A 25,039-nucleotide genomic window follows, 5' to 3' on the forward strand; every position below is an offset into this window, starting at 1 on the left:
TTACCACGCGCGCGCGTATTGGCGCCGCTGTTGGAGATGCTCTAAGAACATCTACAGCCCCAAATCCAGCCCCCTATACGTCCGCTCCGGACCGGACCGCCCCTCATATGCCCCGCCTCGCATACCTTAAATCTGAACTCTTAAATACATACAAATTCATGCACGCCCATCCAATGTCACACGTAAATAACAAATATTAGCAACAAAAATACACAGTTCTTACATAAAATTGATGTCAAGTGCACAATTTAAATATTAGCTATTTAGTTTTCATTATGGGTCCACATATATTTCATACAATCACTGAGTAGCTACCTGTGGACCTAATGATCTCGAAGATTCTGATGCGTCTACAGAAAGTTCATAAACTGATTTGCATCTTGATCTATCGGGATTTAGACTTGTTCTCCACGCGCTTCAAAATCATTGATTTAGGCTACCTCATAACCCTCATCGTCGACAATTATATTGTGCAAAAAAACACAACATGTCATCGGCTGCCACAAAGTTTCCGATTCCCACATCATTGCAGCTCCAAGAACAATTCCCCAACGAGCTTGAAGCACTCCGGGTGCCCTCTTCACATCCTTCCTAGCTGCTTCTTGCATTGTTGCAAAGTGACTTTTTTGTTGCCTTGTGGTTCGGATATAGTCTTCATAAATGCCGCCCACTGAGGATAGATGCCATTGGCAAGATAGTATCGCATGTTGCGGTCACGGCTGTTCATAGTGTAGTTGCACGGCGGCGATTCCCCATTACAAAGCCTCCTGAACACGGGAGATCGTTGAAGCACATTGATGTCGTTATGAAAATCCAATATTCCAAAGAAAGCATGCCAAATGCATAAGTCATGTGATGCCACTGCTTCCAATATGATGTTGACCTCTTTGGTGTGACCTTGGTACATTCCATGCAGACCTTTAGGATAGTTCTTTCATTACCAATGCATGCAATCAATTGATCCGAGCATTTCTGAAAACCCTCTTGCCTCTCCAGCAGCCAACAATTTTTTTGTGTCCTGCACGTTTGATTCTCCCAGATACTCTACTCCAAACACCTGGAACACGGCGCGGGCAAACCTGATAGTTGTCTTCGGGCATGTGATCTCCCCCATCCGCACCATCTCACCAACTGCATCAGCGGCACTGCGGCAGTACCAAGTGCAAGCATCCTCAGAGCAGCCGTGCATTTCTGCATAACAAAGAAAGAAAGTTGGCTGCAACAATCCTACTGAGCCCGAAGTAGTCAATATGTGCCTCCACCCCCTCCATAATGCGCAAAAACAATGATTTGTGCATACGAGCACGGCGATGAAATCATGGATCATTAGAAAAGTTGGCTCAGGATCAAAGTAGTCCTTGTACACTAGCCGTGCTCCAGAGACCCTATCCCGATTGATTACTCTTCTCCTTTTGACTGAGCCCTTAAAGTTGAGAATATGCTTCACCTGCCAGTCCATTTCCTCTTGCATGCTCATGAGCATGATCATACCCACTTCTTCATTTGAATTCAACGAATCGAATAACTCATCTTCAATCATTTTATCAAGCTTCGTCGGTCCATACTCCTCGTCTGATGAAGCATCGAAATCCATCGACTTCCTTACGAATAAATCACAAAAAACCGGGTCGGACAATGTGTTGAACACATAGAGCATAAGGGGCAGCCTGAAAGTTGTCGGACATATTGCGGTGGCGTCTGGGACGGCGACGATGTCTGCGTTGGTGAGCACGGTAGAGAGGACTGCAGTGCCGATGTCGGCGGTGCTGAGGCTCGGAACGGCGTTGGAGCTACGAGACGTCCACGTGAAGGATGAGAAGAGAGGAGACAGCAAATGTAATCGATAGGCCGGGATGGATTTGGTGTAATTTGTGATGGGTCGAGGTGTCGGGTCTGACGTGACGGACCAGTCCAGTCATACCCGGGTCTCCCTATATCCACCCTATATTTGGACAGAATATAAGGTGTGGTGATCAGACCGGGCATTTAAGGCCAATTTGAGGCACCCATTTGATCGAGTTTTTTTACCGATCAATGACCGGACGTCCGTTCAAATAGACGTTTGAGAGAAGTTCGAGGCGCCTTGTAGATGCTTAAAACTTCCGTAATATTCCGTCGGGTGATCTGTAGGTGCAGGCATGTGCAATCTTCAGAATTTGCCCGACGTCCTGCATGCATGTTGGAACTGTCGCCTGTCTTGGAGCCATTCACTGGTTATTTTTTAATCAGTCGATCGCGGTCACAGCCTAAAATTGCACAAAAAAACGTTTTTGCTTTACCATTTACTGTGAGGCAAGAGCCCCACGGCCCCTCGTATATTTTTTAAAAGAATGTGCAAGAACAAAGTGAAAAAAATGTACTACTTTTGTATTACAATATAAGATGTTATATATATATATATATATATATATATATATATATATATATATATATATATATATATATAATCACAAAACGGCGGAGAAAAATGCGGAAGAAACAAGAAATTAAAAATAAAAAGAGAGAGAGAACTTTAGCTATGCTTTAAAAAGAAGGGTCCATGACCACTATTGATTGCAGTGATCCTTGTACACTCTAGTATATTCGTAGACAAATAGCTGAATTTTCTACCACCGTCGACATGATAACAATTCAGAACACCCGTAAATAAACTGACTAGACCACTAGTATACAGCTAAATGTTCAGCAAACACGGCGGTTTCCTTGCACTTTACTTTTTTAAATTGCAACCTCCATGGAGTTCTCTTTTTTTGTGTTTGCTATTTGTAACTCGCTGGAAAATGGTAATCAGTCAATTTTACGAGAGAGGAAGAAGAAACACGCAAGGAGCTCTGATGTCAGGGCCGGCCCTGAGAGGGGGCGGCCGCCCCGGGCCCCCTCCCAGGAGTGATTACGTGTAAAGGTAAATAGCCCATAGGTCATATATTCACGTAGAAAAAAAGAAGTAGCCAAAGTAAGGAAGGAAGGAACGACAAGTTACAGCGTATATGCACGTAAATCACGTCATCGTGTGGAAAAAATGATCATGTTACATACGTAAATCACGCCGCCCCGTTATCTTTACTAGCAAAAGAGCCCGTGCATTGCAACGGGAGAGAAAACATAATGCACGCTCTTAACTTAACAATCATCACTCAAGACCACAATAGGTCCATCTCTTTTATTTTTACGAGGCATCATATTTGTGTTTCCGCTTATCCTCCTTCTCACCCTCGCCGGCGATGGCCTCGGTGTTCACACAAAACAACAAAAAAATGTGTGTTGAATATGGTTAATCCTAAGGCGTCTCTCTCTTCCTCTCTCCTCCCTCTCCCTCTCTCTCTTGCTCATTTTCTCTCACTCTCGCGACGAGAAATCTGTTGTTTTCCCCTGCGACATTTTTCAGGGGTATGCATGTTTAGTTATCGATGTTTTTTTTCCGTATATGGTTATAGTTGGGTGTTTATTTGCAATTCGGATTGCCGCCGGTATGAAGAAAAAAAACGAATCTTGCACTATAAATTATAAGTTTGCTTCCATAACAATATTTTAAAAATATTTAACAGGTAAAATTAACATCATATTTTGATTCCACACATTTTTCTAATAAAATTTCATATATAATATGTTAAAATCGAAATTACGGTTTAAAAGATACAGATATTTAGAAAATTATTTTGTTTGACTCAAATATATTCCAAAATAACATTTAAAAATACTAAACAGGTAAAAAATAATCTCATATTCATATTCTACATATTTTTCTAATCAAATTTCATATATAACATGTTCAAATCGAAGTTACGGTTTGAAAGATATGGATGATTTTAAAAAGCATTTGTTTGACTTAAATATGATCCGCGGATGAATTATCTAAAACATCAGGGGGTTTCGAAAAATGTAAAATAACGGTTCGGGTTTGACTTAAATCCGGACGGCGGGTTGATTTCAAGAAAAGACAAGAACTTTTGTGTAAAATACAAAAATAATAATTTGTTTTAACTTAAAATAAGACTGCGGGTTGAATTCTCTGAAATAGAGACTTTTCTAAAAAATGTCATGACGGACGAAAGAAACCCAATTTACTTTATTATTAGGTAAAGATAAAGATTCCTTATGATCGTGAGAGGTGATAAATTCTCGCTAAAAAAGGATCGTGCGCCATGAGTTCATCCCTAATTTCCTTCCCATGTACCAAACTCCAGATCCCAAATCCCAGAGGGCTGGCTGGTCTCCAAGCGCTGTACATAGCGACGATGTAGCACGAACATCGTCTAGCCCATAAAAATTGACACGGCCAAAGTTTGCACACACTACATCGCCGAGCGCATGCCAGCTGACATGCACATCACACCATCGCTGGGCGTCCAGCGGCTGTTGTCAATATTGAAGGAAATATGCCCTAGAGGCAATAATAAAGTTATTATTTATTTCCTTATATCATGATAAATGTTTATTATTCATGCTAGAATTGTATTAACCGGAAACATAATACATGTGTGAATACATAAACAAACAGAGTGTCACTAGTATGCCTCTACTTGACTAGCTCGTTAATCAAAGATGGTTATGTTTCCTAACCATGGACAAAGAGTTGTTATTTGATTAACGGGATCACATCATTGGTTGAATGATCTGATTGACATGACCAATTCCATTAGCTTAGCACCCGATCATTTAGTATGTTGTTATTGCTTTTTTCATGACTTATATATGTTCCTATGACTATGAGATTATGTAACTCCCGTGTGCCGGAGAAACACTTTGTGTGCTACCAAACGTCACAACGTAACTGGGTGATTATAAAGGAGCTCTACAGGTGTCTCCAAAGGTACATGTTGGGTTGGCGTATTTCGAGATTAGGATTTGTCACTCCAAATGTTGGAGAGGTATCTCTGGGCCCTCTCGGTAATGCACATCACTTAAGCATTGCAACTAATGAGTTAGTTGCGAGATGATGTATTACGGAACGAGTAAAGAGACTTGCTGGTAACGAGATTGAACTAGGTATTGGATACCGACGATCGAATCTCGGGCAAGTAACATACCGATGACAAAGGAAGCAACGTATGTTGTTATGCGGTCTGACCGATAAAGATCTTCGTAGAATATGTAGGAGCCAATATGGGCATCCAGGTCCCGCTATTGGTTATTGACCAGAGACGTGTCTCGGTCATGTCTACATTCTTCTCGAACCCGTAGGGTCCGCACGCTTAAGGTTTTGATGACAGTTATATTATGGGTTTATACGTTTTGATGTACCGAAGGTTGTTCGGAGTCCCGGATGTGATCACGGACACGACGAGGAGTCTCGAAATGGTCGAGACATAAAGATTGATATATTGGAAGCCTATGTTTGGATATCGGAAGTGTTCCGGGTGAAATCGGGATTTTACCGGAGTACCGGGAGGTTACCGGAACCCTCCGGGAGATATATGGGCCTTAGTGGAAAAGAGAAGAGGCAGCCAGAGATGGGCCGCGCTCCCCTCCCCTCCCTTGGTCCGAATAGGACAAGGAGAGGGGGCCGGCCCCCTTCCTCTTTTCCCCCTCCGCGAATCCTATTCCAACTAGGATTGGGGGGGTCCTACTCCCGGAGGGAGTAGGACTCCTCCTGGCGCGCCTCTCCTAGGCCGGCCGCACCCCCCCTTGAGCCTTTATATACGGAGGCAGGGGCACCCCAGAGGAACACAAGTTGATCCACGTGATCATATTCTTAGCCGTGTGCGGCGTCCCCTGCCACCATAGTCCTCGATAATATTGTAGCGGTGCTTAGGCGAAGCCCTGCGACAGTAGTACATCAAGATCATCACCACGCCGTCGTGCTGACGGAACTCTTCCCCGACACTTTGCTGGATCGGAGTCCGGAGATCGTCATCGAGCTGAACGTGTGCTAGAACTCGGAGGTGCCGTAGTTTCGGTGCTTGATCGGTCGGGCCGTGGAGACGTACGACTACATCAACCAAACGCTTCCGTTGTCGATCTACAAGGGTACGTAGATCACACTCTCCCCTCTCGTTGCTATGCATCACCATGATCTTGCGTGTGCGTAGGAATTTTTTTGAAATTACTACGTTCCCCAACAGTGGTATCAGAGCCTAGGTTTTATGTGTTGATGTTATATGCACGAGTAGAACATAAGTGAGTTGTGGGCGATATAAGTCATACTGCTTACCAGCATGTCATACTTTGGTTCGGCGGTATTGTTGGACGAAGCGGCCCGGACCGACATTACGCATACGCTTACGCGAGACCGGTTCTCCCGACGTGCTTTGCACATAGATGGCTTGCGGGTGACAGTTTCTCCAATTTTAGTTGAACCAAGTGTGGCTACGCCCGGTCCTTGCGAAGGTTAAAACAGCACCAACTTGACAAACTATCGATGTGGTTTTGATGTGTAGGTAAGATTGGTTCTTGCTTAAGCCCGTAGCAGCCACGTAAAACTTGCAACAACAAAGTAGAGGACGTCTAACTTATTTTTGCAGGGCATGTTGTGATGTGATATGGTCAAGACATGATGCTGAATTTTATTGTATGAGATGATCATGTTTTGGAACCGAGTTATTGGCAACTGGCAGGAGCCATATGGTTGTCGCTTTATTGTATGCAATGCATTCGCGCTGTAATGCTTTCTTTATCACTAAGCGGTAGCGATAGTCGTGGAAGTATAAGATTGGCGAGACGACAACGATGCTACGATGGAGATCAAGGTGTCACGCCAGTGACGATGGTGATGATCATGACAGTGCTTCGGAGATGGAGATCACAGGCACAAGATGATGATGGCCATATCATATCACTTATATTGATTGCATGTGATGTTTATCTTTTATGCATCTTATCTTGCTTTGATTGACGGTAGCATTATAAGATGATCTCTCACTAAAATTATCAAGAAGTGTTCTCCCTGAGTATGCACCGTTGCGAAAGTTCTTCGTGCTGAGACACCACGTGATGATCGGGTGTGATAGGCTCTACGTTCAAATACAACGGGTGCAAAACAGTTGCACACGCAGAATACTCAGGTTATACTTGACGAGCCAAGCATATGCAGATATGGCCTCGGAACACGGAGATCGAAAGGTCGAGCGTGAATCATATAGTAGATATGATCAACATAGTGATGTTCACCAATGAAACTACTCCATCTCACGTGATGATCGGACATGGTTTAGTTGATTTGAATCACGTGATCACTTAGAGGATTAGAGGGATGTCTATCTAAGTGGGAGTTCTTTAAATAATTTGATTAATTGAACTTAAATTTATCATGAACCTAGTACCTGATAGTATCTTGCTTATGTATGTTTGATTGTAGATAGATGGCCCGTGTTGTTGTTCCGTTGAATTTTAATGCGTTCCTTGAGAAGCAAAGTTGAAAGATGATGGTAGCAATTACACGGACTGGGTCCGTAACTTGAGGATTATCCTCATTGCTGCACAGAAGAATTACGTCCTTGAAGCACCGCTAGGTGCCAGGCCTGCTGCAGGAGCAACACCAGATGTTATGAACATCTGGCAGAGCAAAGCTGATGACTACTCAATAGTTCAGTGTGCCATGCTTTACGGCTTAGAATCGGGACTTCAACGACGTTTTGAACGTCATGGAGCATATGAGATGTTCCAGGAGTTGAAGTTAATATTTCAAGCAAATGCCCGGATTGAGAGATATGAAGTCTCCAATAAGTTCTATAGCTGCAAGATGGAGGAGAACAGTTCTGTCAGTGAGCATATACTCAAAATGTCTGGGTATAATAATCACTTGATTTAGATGGGAGTTAATCTTCCAGATGATTGCGTCATTGACAGAATTCTCCAATCACTGCCACCAAGCTACAAGAGCTTTGTGATGAACTATAATATGCAAGGGATGAATAAGACTATTCCCGAGCTCTTCGCAATGCTGAAAGCTGCGGAGGTAGAAATCAAAAAGGAGCATCAAGTGTTGATGGTCAACAAGACCACTAGTTTCAAGAAAAAGGGCAAAGGGAAGAAGAAGGGGAACTTCAAGAAGAACAGCAAGCAAGTTCCTGCTCAAGAGAAGAAACCCAAGTCCGGACCTAAGCCTGAAACTGAGTGCTTCTACTACAAGCAGACTGGTCACTGGAAGCGGAACTGCCCCAAGTATTTGGTGGATAAGAAGGATGGCAAGGTGAACAAAGGTATATGTGATATACATGTTATTGATGTGTACCTTACTAATGCTCGCAGTAGCACCTGGGTATTTGATACTGGTTCTGTTGCTAATATTTGCAACTCAAAACAGGGACTACGGATTAAGCGAAGATTGGCTAAGGACGAGGTGACGATGCGCGTGGGAAACGGTTCCAAAGTCGATGTGATCGCGGTCGGCATGCTACCTCTACATCTACCTTCGGGATTAGTATTAGACCTAAATAATTGTTATTTGGTGTCAGCGTTGAGCATGAACATTATATCTGGATCTTGTTTAATGCGAGACGGTTATTCATTTAAATCAGAGAATAATGGTTGTTCTATTTATATAAGTAATATCTTTTATGGTCATGCACCCTTGAAGAGTGGTCTATTCTTATTGAATCTCGATAGTAGTGACACACATATACATAATATTGAAGCCAAAAGATGCAGAGTTGATAATGATGGTGCAACTTATTTGTGGCACTGCCGTTTAGGTCATATCGGTGTAAAGCGCATGAAGAAACTCCATACTGATGGACTTTTGGAACCACTTGATTATGAATCACTTGGTACTTGCGAACCGTGCCTCATGGGCAAGATGACTAAAACACCGTTCTCCGGTACTATGGAGAGAGCAACAGATTTGTTGGAAATCATACATACAGATGTATGTGGTCCGATGAATATTGAGGCTCGTGGCGGATATTGTTATTTTCTCACCTTCACAGATGACTTAAGCAGATATGGGTATATCTACTTAATGAAACATAAGTCTGAAACATTTGAAAAGTTCAAAGAATTTCAGAGTGAAGTTGAAAATCACCGTAACAAGAAAATAAAGTTTCTACGATCTGATCGTGGAGGAGAATATTTGAGTTACGAGTTTGATATACATTTGAAACAATGCGGAATAGTTTCGCAACTCACGCCACCCGGAACACCACAGCGTAATGGTGTGTCCGAACGTCATAATCGTACTTTACTAGATATGGTGCGATCTATGATGTCTCTTACTGATTTACCGCTATCGTTTTGGGGTTATGCTTTAGAGACAGCCGCATTCACGTTAAATAAGGCATCATCAAAATCCGTTGAGACGACGCCTTATGAACTATGGTTTGGCAAGAAACCAAAGTTGTCGTTTCTGAAAGTTTGGGGCTGTGATGCTTATGTGAAAAAGCTTCAACCTGATAAGCTCGAACCCAAATCAGAGAAATGTGTCTTCATAGGATATCCAAAGGAAACTATTGGATACACCTTCTATCACAGATCCGAAGGCAAGACTTTTGTTGCTAAGTTCGGAAACTTTCTGGAGAAGGAGTTTCTCTCGAAAGATGTGAGTGGGAGGAAAGTAGAACTTGATGAGGTAACTGTACCTGCTTCCTTATTGGAAAGTAGTACATCACAAAAAACTGTTTCTGCGACACCTACACCAATTAGTGAGGAAGCTCATGATAATGATCATGAAACTTCAGAACAAGATACTACTGAACCTCGTAGATCAACCAGAGTAAGATCCGCACCAGAGTGGTATGGTAATCCTGTTCCGGAAATCATGCTACTAGATCATGATAAACCTACAAACTATGAAGAAGCGATGGTGAGCCAAGATTCCGCAAAATGGCTTGAAGCCATGAAATCTGAGATAGGATCCATGTAGGAGAACAAAGTATGGACTTTGGTTGACTTGCCCATTGATCGGCAAGCAATTGAGAATAAATGGATCTTCAAGAAGAAGACTGACGCTGACGGTAATATTACTGTCTACAAAGCTCGACTTGTCGCAAAAGGTTTTCGACAAGTTCGAGGGGTTGACTACGATGAGACCTTCTCACCCGTAGCGATGCTTAAGTCTGTCTGAATCATGTTAGCAATTGCCGCATTTTATGATTATGAAATTTGGCAGATGGATGACAAAACTGCATTCCTGAATGGATTTCTGGAAGAAGAGCTGTATATGATGCAACTGGAAGGTTTTGTCGATCCGAAGGGAGCTAACAAAGTGTGCAAGCTCCAGCGATCCATTTATGGACTGGTGCAAGCCTCTCGGAGTTGGAATAAACGCTTTGATAGTGTGATCAAAGCATTTGGTTTTATACAAACTTTCAGAGAAGCCTGTATTTCCAAGAAAGTGAGTGGGAGCTCTGTAGCATTTCTGATATTATATGTGGATGACATATTACTGATTGGAAATGATATAGAATTTCTGGATAGCATAAAGGGATACTTGAATAAGAGTTTTTCAATGAAAGACCTCGGTGAAGCTGCTTACATATTAGGCATAAAGATCTATAGAGATAGATCAAGACGCTTAATTGGACTTTCACAAAGCACATACCTTGACAAAATTTTGAAGAAGTTCAAAATGGATCAAGCAAAGAAAGGATTCTTGCCTGTGTTACAAGGTGTGAAGTTGAGTCAGACTCAATGCCCGACCACTGCAGAAGATAGAGAGAAAATGAAAGATGTTCTCTATGCTTCAGCCATAGGCTCTATCATGTATGCAATGCTGTGTACCAGACCTGATGTGTGCCTTGCTATAAGTCTAGCAGGGAGGTACCAAAGTAATCCAGGAGTGGATCACTGGACAGCGGTCAAGAACATCCTGAAGTACCTGAAAAGGACTAAGGATATGTTTCTCGTATATGGAGGTGACAAAGAGCTCATCGTAAACGGTTACGTTGATGCAAGCTTTGACACTGATCCGGACGATTCTAAATCGCAAACCGGATACGTATTTACATTAAACGGTGGAGCTGTCAGTTGGTGCAGTTCTAAACAAAGCATCATGGCGGGATCTACATGTGAAGCGGAGTACATAGCTGCTTCGGAAGCAGCAAACGAAGGAGTCTGGATGAAGGAGTTCATATCCGATCTAGGTGTCATACCTAGTGCATTGGGTCCAATGAAAATCTTTTGTAACAATACTGGTGCAATTGCCTTGGCAAAGGAATCCAGATTTCACAAGAGAACCAAACACATCAAGAGACGCTTCAATTCCATCCGGGATCTAGTCAGGTGAGAGACATAGAGATTTGCAAGATACATACGGAGCTGAATGTAGCAGACCCGTTGACTAAGCCTCTTCCACGAGCAAAACATGATCATCACCAAAGCTCCATGGGTGTTAGAATCATTACTGTGTAATCTAGATTATTGACTCTAGTGCAAGTGGGAGACTGAAGGAAATATGCCCTAGAGGCAATAATAAAGTTATTATTTATTTCTTTATATCATGATAAAAGTTTATTATTTCATGCTAGAATTGTATTAACCGGAAACATAATACATGTGTGAATACATAGACAAACAGAGTGTCACTAGTATGCCTCTACTTCACTAGCTCGTTAATCAAAGATGGTTATGTTTCCTAACCATGGACAAAGAGTTGTTATTTGATTAATGGGATCACATCATTGGTTGAATGATCTGATTGACATGACCCATTCCATTAGCTTAGCACCCGATCGTTTAGTATGTTGCTATTGCTTTCTTCATGACTTATACATGTTCCTATGACTATGACATTATGTAACTCCCGTGTGCCGGAGGAACACTTTGTGTGCTACCAAACGTCACAATGTAACTGGGTGATTATAAAGGAGCTCTATAGGTGTCTCCAAAGGTACATGTTGGGTTGGCGTATTTCGAGATTAGGATTTGTCACTCCGAATGTCGGAGAGGTATCTCTGGGCCCTCTCGGTAATGCACATCACTTAAGCCTTGCAAGCATTGCAACTAATGAGTTAGTTGCGAGATGATGTATTATGGAACGAGTAAAGAGACTTGCCGGTAACGAGATTGAACTAGGTATTGGATACCGACGATCGAATCTCGGGCAAGTAACATACCGATGACAACGGGAGCAACGTATGTTGTTATGCGGTCTGACTGATAAAGATCTTCGTAGAATATGTAGGAGCCAATATGGGCATCCAGGTCCCGCTATTGGTTATTGACCGGAGACGTGTCTCGGTCATGTCTACATTGTTCTCGAACCCGTAGGGTCCGCACGCTTAAGGTTTCGATGACAGTTATATTATGAGTTTATATGTTTCGATGTACCAAAGGTTGTTCGGAGTCCCGGATGTGATCATGGACATGACGAGGAGTCTCGAAATGGTCGAGACATAAAGATTGATATATTGGAAGCCTATGTTTGGATATCGGAAGTGTTCTGGGTGCAATCGGGATTTTACCGGAGTACCGGGAGGTTACCGGAACCCCCCGGGAGATATATGGGCCTTAGTGGGCCTTAGTGGAAAAGAGAAGAGGCAGCCAGAGATGGGCCGCGCGCCCCTCCCCTCCCTTGGTCCGAATAGGACAAGGAGAGGGGGCCGGCCCCCCTTCCTCTTTTCCCCCTCCGCGAATCCTATTCCAACTAGGATTGGGGGGGGAGTCCTACTCCCGGAGGGAGTAGGACTCCTCCTGGCGCGCCTCTCCTAGGCCGGCCGCACCCCCCCTTGAGCCTTTATATACGGAGGCACGGGCACCCCAGAGGAACACAAGTTGATCCACGTGATCATATTCTTAGCCGTGTGCGGCGCCCCCTGCCACCATAGTCCTCGATAATATTGTAGCGGTGCTTAGGCGAAGCCCTGCGACAGTCGTACATCAAGATCGTCACCACGCCATCGTGCTGACGGAACTCTTCCCCGACACTTTGCTGGATCGGAGTCCGGGGATCGTCATCGAGCTAAACGTGTGCTAGAACTCGGAGGTGCCGTAGTTTCGGTGCTTGATCGGTCGGGCTGTGGAGACGTACGACTACATCAACCAAACGCTTCCGTTGTCGATCTACAAGGGTACGTAGATCACATTCTCCCCTCTCGTTGCTATGCATCACCATGATCTTGCGTGTGTGTAGGAATTTTTTTGAAATTACTACGTTCCCCAACAAATATAATCAATATCAGGTATATCATATTACTATTGCCTACAATTTCAAGTTTCTTTGTGTTTTGAGGAAGAAATAGTTTGATAAAAGTAGTAACTCAAGAAGAAATTATAGAAGCCAAGAAGGATTTTTCATGTTAAATATCTGTTTTGTTTGGTTCAGATGAGTCACTTCATTGAAGAAAGGATTTAAAAAATTCAAGGTGTTTAAAGATTTATTCTGTTTTCTGTGCCTATGATTTTTTTTTCAAACGGATGTGCCTGCGATTGTTGCATCAGCTAAAATAAGCTTTCCAACTTGAAATGATTAAAGAACCATTTGGTATAAACAAGGAATTCCTTTAAACAATGGCCAATAGAGCTTAAATGGTTAGGCAACATTATGCATGGAGAAAAAAGATGAGATTGACATCAACACAAAACCATGATTTTGCATCAAATAATGTTGCAAGAATTTTCTTACAATAACATGTGTAATTTATTATATGAATATGGATTTTGAATGTAGTTAAGCATTTATTGGTACATTTTGTATACACTTAAATGAATCAATAATATTATTATAATGGTTATCTTAGGCCTTGTACATTGCAAGGTGTTTTGGGAAGGTGCTTAGTAAAATAAACTAACGTTTTCTCAAGCACCATTACTGATCTCAATGAGAGGGGCGTCTAATTAAGCATCTATCCTATACAAATACAGTTTTACTATAGAACATCTAGATGTGCTCTAACTATTGCACATCTAAATCACATGTCATTGTTTATACGCTAAGATTCATGCAAGCATTTTTTCCTTTTTTAGCTTGATTGAGTCACTCAGTGTGCAATAATTGAAGGAAATATGCCCTAGAGGCAATAATAAAGTTATTATTTATTTCCTTATATCATGATAAATGTTTATTATTCATGCTAGAATTGTATTAACCGGAAACATAATACATGTGTGAATACATAGACAAACAGAGTGTCACTAGTATGCCTCTACTTGACTAGCTCGTTAATCAAAGATGGTTATGTTTCCTAACCATGGACAAAGAGTTGTTCTTTGATTAACGGGATCACATCATTAGTTGAATGATCTTATTGACATGACCCATTCCATTAGCTTAGCACCCGATCGTTTAGTATGTTGCTATTGTTTTCTTCATGACTTATACATGTTCCTATGACTATGAGATTATGCAACTCCCGTTTGCCGGAGGAACACTTTGTGTGCTACCAAACGTCATAACATAGCTGGGTGATTATAAAGGAGCTCTACAGGTGTCTCCAAAGGTACATGTTGGGTTGGCGTATTTCGAGATTAGGATTTGTCACTCCGAATGTCGGAGAGGTATCTCTGGACCCTCTCGGTAATGCACATCACTTAAGCCTTGCAAGCATTGTAACTAATGAGTTAGTTGCGGGATGATGTATTACGGAACGAGTAAAGAGACTTGCCGGTAACGAGATTGAACTAGGTATTGGATACCGGCGATCGAATCTCGGGCAAGTAACATACCGATGACAAAGGGAACAACGTATGTTGTTATGCGGTCTGACCGATAAAGATCTTTGTAGAATATGTGGGAGCCAATATGAGCATCCAGATTCCGCTATTGGTTATTGACCGGAGACGTGTCTCGGTCATGTCTACATTGTTCTCAAACCCGTAGGGTCCGCACGCTTAAGGTTTCGATGACAGTTACATTATGAGTTTATGAGTTTTGATGTACCGAAGGAGTTCGGAGTCCCGGATGAGATCCCGGACGTCACGAGGAGTTCCGGAATGGTCCGGAGATAAAGATTTATATATAGGAAGTCCTGTTTCGGCCATCGGGACAAGTTTCGGAGTCATCGGTATTGTACCGGGACCACCGGAAGGGTCCCGGGGGCCCACCGGGTGGGGCCACCTGCCCCGGGGGGCCACATGGGCTGTAGGGGGTGCGCCTTGGCCTACATGGGCCAAGGGCACCAGCCCCAAGAGGCCCATGCGCAAGGAAACTTGGAGAGGGAAGAGTCCTAAAGGGGGAAGGCACCTCCGAGGTGCCTTGGGGAGGATGGACTCCTCCCCATCCTTAGCCGCACCCCTTCCTTGGAGGAGGGGGCAAGGCTGCGCCCTCCCCCTCTCCCTTGGCCCTATATATAGTGGGGAAAAGGAGGAGCAATCAGACCCAAGGCCTTTGGTTGCCTCCCTCTCCCTCCCGTGACACATCTCCTCTCCCTCCCGTGACACATCTCCTCTCCCATAGGTGCTTAGCGAAGCCCTGCGGGATTGCCACGCTCCTCCACCACCACCACGCCGTTGTGCTGCTGCTGGATGGAGTCTTCCTCAACCTCTCCCTCTCTCCTTGCTGGATCAAGGCGTGGGAGACGTCACCGGGCTGTACGTGTGTTGAACGCGGAGGTGCCGTCCGTTCGGCACTTGATCATCGGTGATCTGAATCACGACGAGTACGACTCCATCAACCCCGTTCACTTGAACGCTTCCGCTTAGCGATCTACAAGGGTATGTAGATGCAAACTCTCCTCTCCTTTCTACTCGTTGCTGGTCTCTCCATAGATAGATCTTGGTGTTACGTAGGAAAATTTTTGAATTTCTGCTACGTTCCCCAACAGTGGCATCATGAGCTAGGTCTATTGCGTAGATTCTTTGCACGAGTAGAACACAAAGTAGTTGTGGGCGTTGATGTTGTTCAATATGCTTACCGTTACTAGTCCAATCTTGTTTCGGCGGTATTGTGGGATGAAGCGGCCCGGACCGACCTTACACGTACTCTTACGTGAGACAGGTTCCACCGATTGACATGCACTTGGTGCATAAGGTGGCTAGCGGGTGCCAGTCTCTCCCACTTTAGTCGGAACGGATTCGATGAAAAGGGTCCTTATGAAGGGTAAATAGCAATTGGCATATCACGTTATGGTCTTGCGTAGGTAAGAAACGTTCTTGCTAGAAACCCATAGCAGCCACGTAAAACATGCAACAACAATTAGAGGACGTCTAACTTGTTTTTGCAGGGTATGCTATGTGATGTGATATGGCCAAAAGGATGTGATGAATGATATATGTGATGTATGAGATTGATCATGTTCTTGTAATAGGATTCACGACTTGCATGTCGATGAGTATGACAACCGGCAGGAGCCATAGGAGTTGTCTTTATTTATTGTATGACCTGCGTGTCATTGAAGAACGCCATGTAAACTACTTTACTTTATTGCTAAACGCGTTAGTCATAGAAGTAGAAGTAGTCGTTGGCGTGACAACTTCATGAAGACACGATGATGGAGATCATGATGATGGAGATCATGGTGTCATGCCGGTGACAAGATGATCATGGAGCCCCGAAGATGAAGATCAAAGGAGCTATATGATATTGGCCATATCATGTCACTACTCTTATTTGATTGCATGTGATGTTTATCATGTTTATGCATCTTGTTTGCTTAGAACGACGGTAGTAAATAAGATGATCCCTCATTAAAATTTCAAGAAGTGTTCTCCCCTAACTGTGCACCGTTGCTACAGTTCGTCGTTTCGAAGCACCACGTGATGATCGGGTGTGATAGATTCTTACGTTCACATACAACGGGTGTAAGACAGTTTTACACAGCGAAAACACTTAGGGTTAACTTGACGAGCCTAGCATGTACAGACATGGCCTCGGAACACGGAGACCGAAAGGTCGAGCATGAATCGTATAGAAGATACGATCAACATGAAGATGTTCACCGATGATGACTAGTCCGTCTCACTAGATGATCGGACACGGCCTAGTTTGACTCGGATCATGTAATCACTTAGATGACTAGAGGGATGTCTATCTGAGTGGGAGTTCATAAGATGAACTTAATTATCCTGAACATAGTCAAAAGACCTTTTGCAAATTATGTCGTAGCTCACGCTATAGTTCTACTGTTTTAGATATGTTCCTAGAGAAAATATAGTTGAAAGTTGATAGTAGCGATTATGCGATCAGTAGAAAGCTTATGTCCTTAATGCACCGCTCAGTGTGCTGAACCCCAAACGTCGTTTGTGGATGTTTCGAACATCGAACATACACGTTTTGATTACTACGTGATAGTTCAGTTAAATGGTTTAAGTAGAGGCACCAAAGACGTTTTCGAAACGTCGCGGAACATATGAGATGTTTCGAGGGCTGAAATTGGGATTTCAGGCTCGTGCCCACGTCAAGAGGTATGAGACCTCCGACAATTTTCTTAGCCTACAAACTAAGGGAGAAAAGCTCAATCGTTGAGCTTGTGCTCAGATTGTCTGAGCACAACAATCACTTGAATCGAGTGGGAGTTGATCTTCCAGATAAGATAGTGATGTTTCTCCAAAGACATTGCCACCAAGCTGCTAAAGCTTCGTGATGAACTATAACATATCAGGGATAGATATGATGATCCTTGAGGTATTCGCGATGTTTGACACCACGAAAGTAGAAATCAAGAAGGAGCATCAATTGTTGATGGTTGATGAAACCACTAGTTTCAAGAAGGGCAAGGGAAAGAAGGGATACTTCATGAAACGGCAAATCAGCTGCTGCACCAATGAAGAAACCCGAGGTTGAACCCAAACCCGAGACTGAGTGCTTCTGTAATAAAGGGAACAACCACTGGAGCAGGATTACCCTAGATACTTGGTAGATGAGAAGGCTGGCTAGGTCAATAGAAGTATATTGGATATACATTATGTTAATGTGTACTTTACTAGTACTCCTAGTAGCACCAGGGTATTAGATACCGGTTCGGTTGCTAAGTGTTAGTAACTCGAAACAAAAGGCTACGGAATAAACGGAGACTAGCTAAAGGTGAGCTGACGATATGTGTTGGAAGTTTTTCCAAGCTTGATATGATCAAGCATCGCACGCTCCCTCTACCAAAGAGATTGGTGTTAAACCTAAATAATTGTTATTTGGTGTTTGCGTTGAGCATAGACATGATTGGATTACGTCTATCGCAATACGGTTATTCATTTAAGGAGAATAATGGTTACTCTGTTTATTTGAATAATACCTTCAATGGTCTTACACCTAAAATGAATGGTTTATTAAATCTCGATCGTAGTGATACACATGTTCATGCCAAAAGATAGTAATGATAGTACCACCTACTTGTGGCACTGCCACGTAAGTCATATCAGTATAAAACGCATGAAGAAGCTCCATATTGATGGATCTTTGGGCTCACTCGTTTTTGAAAAGTTTGAGACATGCGAACCATGTCTATTGGTGTATATGCATGAAGAAACTCCATGCAAATGGACCGTTTTGACTCACTTGATTTTGAATCACTTGGGACATGCAAATCATACCACATGGGCAAGATGACTGAAAAGCCTCGTTTTCAGTAAGATGGAACAAGATAGCAACTTATTGGAAGTAACACATTTTGATGTGTGCAGTCCAATGAGTGCTGAGGCATGCAGTGAATATTGTTATGTTCTTACTTCACAGATGATTCGAGTAGATGTTGAGTATATTTACTTGATGAATCACGAGTCTGAATTATTGAAAGGTTCAAGTAATTTCAGTGTGAAGTTGAAAGATCGTCGTGACAAGAGGATAAAAGATCTATGATATGATCATAGAGATGAATATCTGAGTTACGAGTTTTGGCACACAATTAAGACATTGTGGAAAATGTTTCACAATTAATACCGCCTGGAACACCATAGTGTGATGGTGTGTCCGAACATCATAGTTGCACCCTATTGGATATGGTGCGTACCATGATGTCTCTTATCGAATTACCACTATTGTCCATGGGTTAGGCATTAGAGACAACCACATTCACTTTAAATAGGGCACCACGTAATTCCGTTGAGATGACACCGTATGAATTATGGTTTAGAGAAACCTAAGCTGTCATTTCTTAAAAGTTTGGGGCTGCGACGCTTATGTGAAAAAGTTTCAGGATTAAGCTCGAACCCAAAGCGGATAAAATACATCTTCATAGAACACCCAAAACAGTTGGGTATACCTCCTAATTCAGATCCGAAAGCAATATGAATTGTTTCTGGAATCGGGTCCTTTTTCGAGGAAAGGTTTCTCTCGAAAAGTTGAGTGGGAGGATGGTGGAGACTTGATGAGGTTATTGAACCGTCACTTCAACCAGTGTGTAGCAGGGCACAGGAAGTTGTTCCCGTGGCACCTACACCAATTGAAGTGGAAACTTATGATATTGATCATGAAGTTTCGGATCAAATCACTGCCGAACCTCGTAGGGTGACAAGGATACGTGCTACTTCAGAGTGGTACAGTAATCCTGTCTTGAAGGTCATGTTGCTAGACAACAATGAACCTACGAGCTATGGAGAAGCGATGGTGGGCCCGGATTCCGATAAATGGCTCGAGGCCATAAAATCCGAGAACGGATCCATGGACTTTGGTGGACTTGCCCAATGATCGGCAAGCCATTAAGATAAATGGATCTTTAAGAAGAAGACGGACGTGGATGGTAATGTCACCGTCCATGAAGCTCGACTTGTGGCGAAAAGTTTTTCACAAGTTCAAGGAGTTGACTACGATGAGATTTTCTCATCCGTAGCGATGCTTAAAGTCCGTCGGATTCATGTTAGCATTAGCTGTATTTATGAAATCTGGCAAATGGATATCAAAACGAGTTTCCTTACCAGTTTTCGTGAGGAAAGGTTGTATATAATACAATCAGAAAGTTTTTGTCGATCCTAAGGATGCTAAAAGGTATGCTAGCTCCAGCGATCCTTCTAAGGACTGGAGTAAGCATCTCGGAGTTGGAATGTATGCTTTGATGATGATCAAAGATTTTGGTGTATACAAAGTTTATGAGAAACTTGTATTTCCAAAGAAGTGAGTGGGAGCACTATAGAATTTCTGATGAGTATTGATGATCAGAAATGATGTAGAATTTCTAGAAAGCATATAGGGTTATTTGAAAGGAGTTTTTCAATAGAAAACCTGGATTAAGCTACTTGAACATTGAGCATCAAGATCAATAAGATAGATCAAAATGCTTAATAATACTTTCAAATGAGCACATGCCTTGACGTGATCTTGAAGGTGTTCAAGATGGATCAGTCAAAGAAGGAGTTCTTGCCTGAGTTGTAAGGTATGAAGTTAAAACTTAAAGCTCGACCATGGCAGAATAGAGAGAAAGGACGAAGGTCGTCCCCTATGCTTAAGACATAGGCTCTTCAGTATGCTATGCTGTGTACCGCACCTGAAGTGTGCCTTGCCATGAGTCAGTCAAGGGGTACAAGAGTGATCCAAGAATGGCTCACAGGACAGCGGTCAAAGTTATCCTTAGTAACTAGTGGACTAAGGAATTTTCTCGATTATGGAGGTGGTAAAAGAGTTCGTCGTAAAGGTTACGACGATGCAAGCTTAACACCTATCCGGATAGCTCTGAGTAGAGAGACCGGATACATATAATGGAGCAATAATTTAGAATAGCTCCAAGTAGAACAGTTGTTTGGAATAGCTCCAAATAGAGCGTGGTAGCTGCATCTAGGAGATGACATAGAGATTTGTAAAGCACACACGGATCTGAAAGGTTCAGACCCGTTGACTAAAACCTCTCTCACAAGCAACATGATCAAAGATAAAATTCATTGAGTGTTAATCACATAGTGATGTGAACTAGACTACTGACTCTAGTAAACTCTTGGGTATTAGTCACATGGCGATGTGACCTGTGAGTGTTAATCACATGGCGATGTGAACTAGATTATTGACTCTAGTGCAAGTGGGAGACTGTTGGAAATATGCCCTAGAGGCAATAATAAAAGTATTATTATTATATTTCCTTGTTCATGATAATTGTCTTTTATTCATGCTATAACTGTATTATCCGGAAATCGTAATACACGTGTGAATACATAGACCACAATATGTCCCTAGTGAGCCTCTAGTTGACTAGCTCGTTATGATCAACAGATAGTCATGGTTTCCTGGCTATGGACATTGGATGTCGTTGATAACGGGATCACATCATTAGGAGAATGATGTGATGGACAAGACCCAATCCTAAGACTAGCACAAAAGATCGTGTAGTTCATTTGCTAGAGCTTTGCCAATGTCAAGTATCTCTTCCTTTGACCATGAGATCGTGTAACTCCTGGATACCGTAGGAGTGCTTTGGGTGTATCAAACGTCACAACGTAACTGGGTGACTATAAAGGTGCACTACAGGTATCTCCGAAAGTATCTATTGTTTTATGCGAATCGAGACTGGGATTTGTCACTCCGTGTAAACGGAGAGGTATCTCTGGGCCCACTCGGTAGGACATCATCATATGCGCAATGTGACCAAGGAGTTGATCACGGGATGATGTGTTACGGAACGAGTAAAGTGACTTGCCGGTAACGAGATTGAACAAGGTATTGGATACCGACGATCGAATCTCGGGCAAGTAACATACCGATAGACAAAGGGAATTGAATACGGGATTGATTAAGTCCTTGACATCGTGGTTCATCCGATGAGATCATCGTGGAACATGTGGGAGCCATCATGGGTATCCAGATCCCGCTGTTGGTTATTGACCGGAGAACGTCTCGGTCATGTCTGCATGTCTCCCGAACCCGTAGGGTCTACACACTTAAGGTTCGATGACGCTAGGGTTATAAAGGAAGCTTGTATGTGGTTACCGAATGTTGTTCAGAGTCCCGGATGAGATCCCGGACGTCACGAGGAGTTCCGGAATGGTCCGGAGATAAAGATTTATATATAGGAAGTCATGTTTCGGCCATCGGGACAAGTTTCGGGGTCATCGGTATTGTACCGGGACCACCGGAAGGGTCCCGGGGGCCCACCGGGTGGGGCCACCTGCCCCGGGGGGCCACATGGGCTGTAGGGGGTGCGCCTTGGCCTACATGGGCCAAGGGCACCAGCCCCAAGAGGCCCATGCGCAAGGAAACTTGGAGAGGGAAGAGTCCTAAAGGGGGAAGGCACCTCCGAGGTGCCTTGGGGAGGATGGACTCCTCCCCATCCTTAGCCGCACCCCTTCCTTGGAGGAGGGGGCAAAACTGCGCCCTCCCCCTCTCCCTTGGCCCTATATATAGTGGGGAAAAGGAGGAGCAATCAGACCCAAGGCCTTTGGTTGCCTCCCTCTCCCTCCCGTGACACATCTCCTCTCCCATAGGTGCTTAGCGAAGCCCTGCGGGATTGCCACGCTCCTCCACCACCACCACGCCGTTGTGCTGCTGCTGGATGGAGTCTTCCTCAACCTCTCCCTCTCTCCTTGCTGGATCAAGGCGTGGGAGACGTCACCGGGCTGTACATGTGTTGAACGCGGAGGTGCCGTCCGTTCGGCACTTGATCATCGGTGATCTGAATCACGACGAGTACGACTCCATCAACCCCGTTCACTTGAACGCTTCCGCTTAGCGATCTACAAGGGTATGTAGATGCAAACTCTCCTCTCCTTTCTACTCGTTGCTGGTCTCTCCATAGATAGATCTTGGTGTTACGTAGGAAAAATTTTGAATTTCTGCTACGTTCCCCAACAAGTAGGACTCCCCTAGGGCGCGCCATAGAGAGGGCCGGCCCTCCCCTCCTCCACTCCTTTATATTGGGGGCAGGGGGCACCCCATAAGCACACAAGTTGATCTACGTGATCATATTCTTAGCCGTGTGCGGCGCCCCCTGCCACCATAGTCCTCGATAATATTGTAGTAGTGCTTAGGCGAAGCCCTACGTCGGTAGAACATCATCATCGTCACCACGCCATTGTGCTGACGGAACTCATCCCCGAAGCTTTGCTGGATCGGAGCCTGGGGAGCGTCATCGAGCTGTACGTGTGCTAAGAACTCGGAGGTGCCGGAGTAACAGCGCTTGGATCGGTCGGATCGGGAAGACGTATGACTACTTCCTCTACGTTGCGTCAATGCTTACGCTTCGGTCTACGAGGGTACGTAGACAACACTCTCCCCTCTCGTTGCTTTGCATCACCATGATCTTGCGTGTGCGTAGGAATTTTTTTGAAATTACTACGTTCCCCAACAATAATTAGGGCACATCTAGATGTGCCCTATATAGACCCATACAAACACTAATGCTTGCGAAAAACTGATTTATTTTTCTGAGCACCTGCCTTAAAGGGCCCCAAATATTACTTTCGCCCCGGGCCCCCAAAATCTCAGGACCGGCGCTATCTGATGTTGAGATGGTGGCGACACGACTAGCTGCAACGTCCCCGGCGTGGCCTAGCTAAGACCATGTCAGATATGAGGTTAGGCAACAAGGTTTTGAATTGTCATATTCACTTGTCTATTTCTAATATTTTTGAACTTCCGTATTTGAAGCATGACATGCAATTGCATTTAATTTGTTTATTTTTATACTATTTATGGATTATAAGTTTAATACTAGTGTGTATAAATTTGATTTACCTTTAATCTGCAATATGGCGCTACACTAGTTGTTGTTGCTACTCTACTGTGTCCGAGGGAGTCCCAACGACATCTATGTTGAACATCAAGGACATCTACTCGGTAATATTAGTGCTCATAGCTTATTATCTAATATATTTGTTCAAAGGTCTCTAGAAAAAGTAGCTTATTACCTTCAACTAACCTATAGTTTCATTTCACAGTAGCCAAATTATGCGTGAGAATTTTACAGCAATACTTGCGAACCACAAATTATGAGTAATAAAATCCTATCAATGAACTGACCAAAATCTATATTTTTCTACACCAATATTAATAAAACTAAAAATGACTTTTGTTGATGGATATCTACGTCTACTAACCATGGATAACTAGTTAGGTTAGAATTAGAGGGGCTTGCCCCTCCGCCACCTTATCAAAATTTATTTACCTTGAGGTACATGTATCTTATAAACATCAATTATATTGATCATACATGCATGTGTTAGAGCATGTTTAATAATATAGCCAACGGTTGGCTATGTGATGTTGGCATATCATCTATAGCCATCAATTATAGTCACTCATACAACAAGGTTCTAGGTTGGTTATAATATTAGTACTTTTTCTCATCTTCTCTCTATCTCTTTCTTCACATTTATTGCATTTGTTTAGGAGCACACATATAGCTAGACTCTTGCACGAGAGCCCACTCCCCTTACTTTTTTTATTTCTCTCTTCTCCACACAGACAAAGTTGCCATGTAAGAGGGCTATAAGCCTGCTATTGTACTTGCTCTTAAGATGTTATTTGCTAAACCATTGATTTGGTCTCATCTACTCATTTGATATGGAAACATCAATGATGGATATCTTTAATTTGCATGAAACATTAGGTTCATGTTCCCAACGACTTTAATCAGCAACTACACATCCATTCGACATGGATTAAATTTTGCCATATTAACTTCTTCATGCATTTAATAACCTTTCATTTACACAAAGTAAAGTTTCTTAAAAAAAGTTACCCAGGGCAATGCACGGGATATCCTTCTAGTTCTAACTGCAAACAGTTCTTTTTTCTTATGTGGAGTGACATGACGGGCCACGTGCTACTACTCACAGATGGTGGGCCCACCACTTTGCTACGTCTCTCTCCAGTTTCTATAGTAGCAAGATCATGGAGTGCACACGCTACATCTATGGCTCGCCTGGAACTTCCGCGACGTTGCAATGCTTGACACTAGATGCTAAGCCTAATGCGAGGTGCACCACGAAGTATTGGCATGTGAAGATGGCGATCGTTAACTTCAACACGCTCAAGAACCGATTGCACACATGATAGTCTAGCACAACAGTCTGCAATACTTGACACAGGTCTTTGGCTTCGCCTACTAGCTGCTTGTCCGATATGACACAATAAGTAACTTGCACCTACCTATTTGCCTTTAAACATTTCAAAACGTTCATGTTTTTCTATATTGCAATGCGCATCATCCTACTTTATGTACAAATTGCATAATAAAGCATAATGCAATTGTCTCATTTCATTGACCAATTGGAGAGCACAAACAATTCTAGAAAGAAGTGACGATTGAGGTGAAAATGAGTACCATTGTGGCAATAGTTATGCTGCTGGAAATGCATAGTAGTGTAGAAGTAAGCCCCC

Source organism: Triticum dicoccoides, chromosome 6A, assembly GCF_002162155.2.
Source record: "Triticum dicoccoides isolate Atlit2015 ecotype Zavitan chromosome 6A, WEW_v2.0, whole genome shotgun sequence".
NCBI lineage: Eukaryota > Viridiplantae > Streptophyta > Magnoliopsida > Poales > Poaceae > Triticum > Triticum dicoccoides.